Raw genomic sequence first — 6000 nt, 5'->3', positions numbered from 1 at the left:
GGTGGCTTTGGGAGCTGGGTTGCCCTGTTACATGAGCTTCTTTGAGCTTCTTCAACTCACACAGCATCTAAAGGTAGGAGTGAAACTGCAGCAGGAGGAGGAGTAAAAGATCCTTTGTTAGAAGAACTGGCACAGAGGGATGTGATGGGCTTTGGGGTCAGATCTGAGTATTTCTTACCAATCTTGGTGCAAGGGTGAGGCTGGAGCTCAGAAAAAAAGCAAAGTGTGTGGTTGTTGGTTGGCTACAGAGAGAAGAGGCTCTCTGGAGAGAAGAGACCATTGCTGGCTCTGCTTTGGCTCCCAAGTGCTGGTCCATCAGCAGCTCCTCTGGATGTCAGGGTTCATCTCTCCCAGGCACCAGGAAAAGGGATTATTTCTACCACACATGAAAAGATTAGAGTTTGGCATCTGCTTTGAGCTTCCCGCTGCCAGGCTTAGTAAAGAGGCTTAGGAGTGCTCAAACCAGAGAAATAAATCTGCTGCACCTCTTATCAAAAATAATGGATAGTAGGCTTCAAAGGAAGAGTCTTTGTTTTGTAGCCTACTTATGTGTCCAGCCTGATTCTCACCCTTTGCACCGGCGTAAGAGTCAGTGTGGAAAACAGAGCTGATATGTCTAGGAATAGATTTGGCGAGTGGGTGGGACACCTCGGGTGCTGGGGAGGCTCTTCAAAGAGGAAAGGCTCTCTCCACCTGGGCTGCTGCCGGGGGGCAGGGCTGGGGCTCACCGGGATTGCACGCGGCTGCCTGAGGGGGATTTTTATGGAGCAATCATGGTAATTAGCAAGCACAAGTTTTTCCACGTACCAAACATTGTCAAGGGCAGTAATTCAGCCCCGTGCTTGTTATTGTAGTGAGTGTTGGGCAGGAGCGTCCTGGGAATTTGTCGCATCCTGAGTAGGGGGAGCCCATCAAAGTGTCCTCGAGTTGCTGATGTTGGCTTGCCACCCTGAAACAAAGGGCTGATGAAATAGTATTAGCCAAGCTGGTCGCTAATGAGGGCAAAAGAACATCTGGAGTCAGGTTTTGTTTATAGCTCTTTGTTTTGTCATTGTTAGGGAGACAGAAGAGGAAGTATCACTCATAGTATAAATCACGACATCCAAACAAAGGGCTGACATCTGGGTGTGATTTTGGATTTCATGTCCTTGGAATCTCCTGAGGTTTAAAGCCCAAAATTTTAGCCTAAGATGTTGGCAATCCACCCTGTGTTCAAAAGATTAATGTCACTTCAGGACAGGGACAAAGAGGAAGTCTAGAACTCTAGACCAGAGCTGGCATGTGCTGAGACCTGAAAATACTCACCTCAACTCTGGGAGCTGGCCCCAGATCAGAATAACTTGGAATAACCCAGTACCTGGGTCCATGGTTGGCTGTGGATGTTGAGGGGAACAAACAGGGCAAGCACAAAGTCAGTCTTCCTGTGATAAAGTTTCATGTGGTTCAGAGACCTGTCAGCCAGAGGCTGCATCTCCATCATCATGTTTAATAGCCACTGATGGACCTGTCCATGAATTTGTTTAATTGACTTTTGACTCTCTTGAGGTGTTTGGCACCCACGGCATCCTGGGGCAATGAGTTCCACAATACAATTACGTTTTATGGGGGGGGAAAAAAAAACATCCCTTTGTTTGTTTAAACCTACTATATGATAATTTATTTAGTGTCTATTAATTCTAGTGCTGTGAGTAATCCTGAACAGCAGCTACTCTTTATTTTCTGTGGATTCCTCCTGATTTTGTGGACTGTCATGAGCATATTCCCTCTACAGCCTGTTTTCCACTGTGGGAGTTGCTGTGAGTTTAGACAAAAGCCTTTCCCATTTCTGCTCCTCTCTGTGGCCAGGAGAGGTGTTCCCTGTGCCCTTTTACCTCTCTAAATCCCTGTTATGGTGATGATGAGGAAGGCTACAGTGCCACAACTGTGCAGCGGGGCAGACCCAGCAATCATAAGGCAGCATGACAGAAATAATTTGTTTTATCCTTTCCATGTTCCCTAACAGTTCCTATCAGGTGCTAAACCTTTCTGATTGCTCCTCTGGCAATGATGTGACATTTATTTGTGACCTTAGCCACAGAACTTCTTAATGCACCCCTGACAGTGATGGCTACTGTGGAGCTGTAATGTGCAGGTAGAGCGCAGCAAGCTTTTCTCCCCTCTCTCCATTTTTCAACACTGAAATTTGTCTGCCACTTTCTTGTCCAGCCTCTGTGTCCTGAGTGACTTGTGGTTTTCTCTCAGTTGACTCGAAGCTTTGAACTCTCTTGAATCATTCAATTTGTCCCTTTGCTAATTGCCTTTTCATAGTCATTTACAAAAAGCTGAGCTGCAGAGATGCCTGTTGGGTCTCACCTCCACTGGGAGAGCTGACCTCTTATTACTGCTTCCATTTTTAACCATTTTAAACTCAAAGAAACTCTTCCTTTACTTGATGGCACCTTACTTTCTCATAACTGGTTCGTTAGAAAGAGACGTTCATGGTGTCAAGCAGTGCCCACTTACCCACACTTCAGAGGACTCGGGCTGATGGGGCAGGACTTGTCTCCCAGGAACTTGTGATGAGTCTTCCCCAGTCTGTCACTTCTCTCTGTGTGCTTTGTTACTCTGGTTAGTTGAGCTTTCCTCCCTTTCCCCCAGAGTGCTCTATGGAGCCTGAGCTGGGTCATTGCACATTTGGGCACCTTCAGTGCTGCTGAGAGGGGGATTTAATCCCTGACTGTGGCTCTGTGTTATCAGGATTTATCAGCTTATTGTGAATAAGTTAATTTAGCTTTTCTACTCTGCTGTTATCTTCCTTGGAGGCTCCCTCAGCCCTGTGATCAAGGACTCTTCAATGTGTTTCGTTATTACTGCTGTGGCTTGGATAATTCTTCTCAGTCATTGGAGTATTTTGGCACAGTTGCAACTTTAGATTTTAGTCTTGGTTTTTACACTTTTGCTATTTAGACAGTGCTTCTCCTTAGTCTCATTTTACTGTTAATTGTCTCACTTTAAGCACACTCGCATTTATTCTGATTTTTTTTTTCCCTTAAGCAATACACGTTTACGCTAATGACTTCTTCAAATGGTCTTCCCACCTCCTGGGTGTGTTTTTCCTTAAGGGCTTTTCCTTTTTAATTTTCTTTGAACAAGTGCCTGTGTGTTTAGGCAGTACCCTCTTCAAGCTAACTCACAGTAGCACGTTTTCAAGGCTGCCCTCAAGATTTGTCAGTTCTAAGGTGCAAAGAGCCCTTGGCCATACACTTGAAATCAAATCCGTTGGTTCCTGGGTGCTGCTCGGGATGTGCTGAAGAGGCTCTTGTGTCAGAGGTCATAAATTACTGCTGGAGGGAGCAGTAACTTTCCATTTTCAATGTAAACATGTTCCCTCCTGTCAGTGATCCCATCTGAACAGGCAGAGGGACATCTCCTGTTTGTGTTTGTCTCTGCCTATACCCATCACAGCCTCACTCATCTCCCTTAAGGTTTTGCTGTTGTTGGCCTGTTCTGGCTGGGTGGAGGATGGAATAACTCTAACACTATAATGTCTGGGCATGGGACTGCAATCCTAACAGTGTCAACTATTTGTTGATACAGTTATCTTGGTTGAGCCCTTTGAGCTCTCCTTAATGCCCAGCTCCTTTGATGCTCAGCTCCTCCACCTGCACAGCCCACTCTCATTCCTGTTTCATTTGTACCCACTCATTACCATGTTCTGCTGCTTATCTTCCCCCCCCACCAGGTTTCCAAGGTGCTGGTTATGTTAATAGCCCCATCTGAAACCAGGGCACTGCTGTTCACTCCCCTGGCCTTTTAGATTTGCCTGGATAGAAATGCACACCTGGTGTCCTGTGCTGTTCCCTCTCTGCAGCTCTGACAGGGCTGTCAGCTGGGCCTGCAGCCTGCTGTTTCCCCCTGACTGTTTTTGGCTTCTCTCCTATCCTTTTCTTCAAGGATTCTAAATTTTCATGACTTCTCCACTGCAGACTGCATTTTCCCAAGCCACATGTCTTGTCAAATGGTTGGCTTTCCCACAATATTTAGTTTAGAAGACCTTCTTTATGTGCCAGTAGCCTCGATCTGTTTTCATTTGGATTTAATATTTGTATCTTTGCTGTACAGGTTCCTACTTGTTTAAGCCTGTCCTCAGAGTGTTACACTCTGCACCTTGGGGTGACCCTGGATTTCATTATATGGCACTTGGGGAAGCATTTCTGAGCATTTTATTGAGTTGGTCCTGGCCTTAAGCTGAATCTTGCCTTCAAGATTGTTCTCTCCATCCTGCTTTGGTGGTGACCTATATAGACCTCACCAGGAGCTGTTCCCCAGCTCAGAGAAGTGAGAGATGAGAGATCAACTCATCAGCATTCAGCACACAACTGATGTTTTGGTCCTCAGTTGTCTGTTCCCATTGTACTGGAGATATTTGGAAAAGGCCTTTGGATGCCCACTAAATGGGGAAAGACTGAGTAAATTATTCCCTTGGACAGTGCCATAATCATGTGTAAATACTTAGACTTGTTTCTTTTGGTATGATTTTTGCACCTTTTCAAGGCTGTTGCATTTTGAGGGGTCCCACAAATCTCCAGTGAGAAGCTGCAGGGTTGTCTTCCATCCCTGAGCAGGACTTGACTGTTTGTCCTATTGCTCAGTGGAAGGTGAATTCATGTCCTGTTACTTAGGGATTCAAAATCCTCTCCATTACATGCTTAACACAAATTCTTGATCCCTTGTGTAGAATGTGCTGTCATTTCTGGGTAATTCCACTAAATCACATAGTCTAAGCAACCCACACATAGCTGAAACATAGCATGAAACATCCCCATGGAATGAAAGTGTTTATTTTTGTGTGTGTCTGGAATGTTGCAGTGATTTGCAGTTGCTGTTGCAGTGATTTGCATCATTTAAGTGAGGTATTTTGGGTTTATGTGAAATGTGGACTATAGAAAACCTCAAGAATGAAGCAAAGCATCTTATTTTGCCTGAAAAATAATTTAACTCCCCTCAAGTCTTTGGGTTTTTCTGGTAACTTTTTTTTTCTGGAACTGATAATGGCCAGAAAGTGAATCTTAGCACCACTATAACCATGGTACAGCGTATACGTTTGCTTAGGAGAAAATATGAGAAGAGAGGTTGCCCAGGAGTTTTAGTAAGTATAAGAGACTTATTATTTGTTTGTTATTCATTAAATCTCCAGCCTGAAGATATGCTAATTATCTTAGATGTCAGTCTAATCTGCAAGAGGGCATCTTCAAAAGCATGTGGGAAAAGGGCACATGCATATGGTAATTTTTGATTCATTATTTGATGCAATACCTTGAAAACAAATAATAAATTCCATTTAACTCCTTGCTTTTGTAAACCCAGTGATGGACATAGCACTTAGGGTGGGTTTTAAAGCTGCAGCCAGAGGATTCTTTAGAATTAGTTCTTGTTTTGCTCAGAGCAGTGATTTTTTTTTTAAACCTCCTCTTTCAGCTTGGTGATTTCTTTGGTAGTGTTCAGGAAAGCTGCAATTCCTTAAAAGATAACCAAACCAAAACCCAACCAAACTGCAGTAACTGTATTACACAGCTGATGGAAACTGCTTTTCTTTGTTGCTGCTCACAAACCATGGAACTGCTGTCCAGAGATTACCCAGACTCAGTTTTGGAGCAGAGAGCCACTGGATAAAATGACCTTGGCACAACATTCAGGCTAGACTGAAGACAAACTGAAAATCTGTGGGTGACAAGGGGTGCCCTGGGCAGACCCAGGCACCGTTACATGGCCACCCCTTGTTTCCAGCCTGGCACCACCTTTGGATCCTGTTATTCCTCTGCCAGATGGAGGAGCCCATTAGCTGTGATAGGCCAATCAAACAGCTCTAATTGATCTAGTGATGTGGTTACTGGTGATGACAAGGAGATGAACTTGATGACCCAGGAGGTCCTTTCCACTTGTGTGCTCCGTGGAGGCAGCGCGGTGCTAAGGCCAGAGTGAATCACGAGTGTTTCTGCCCTACATCTCTGGAACCAGGCT

Source organism: Vidua chalybeata, chromosome 15 (assembly GCF_026979565.1).
Source record: "Vidua chalybeata isolate OUT-0048 chromosome 15, bVidCha1 merged haplotype, whole genome shotgun sequence".
NCBI lineage: Eukaryota > Metazoa > Chordata > Aves > Passeriformes > Viduidae > Vidua > Vidua chalybeata.
The sequence above is the reverse complement of the archived record's forward strand: the minus strand, read 5'-3'. Positions refer to the sequence as shown.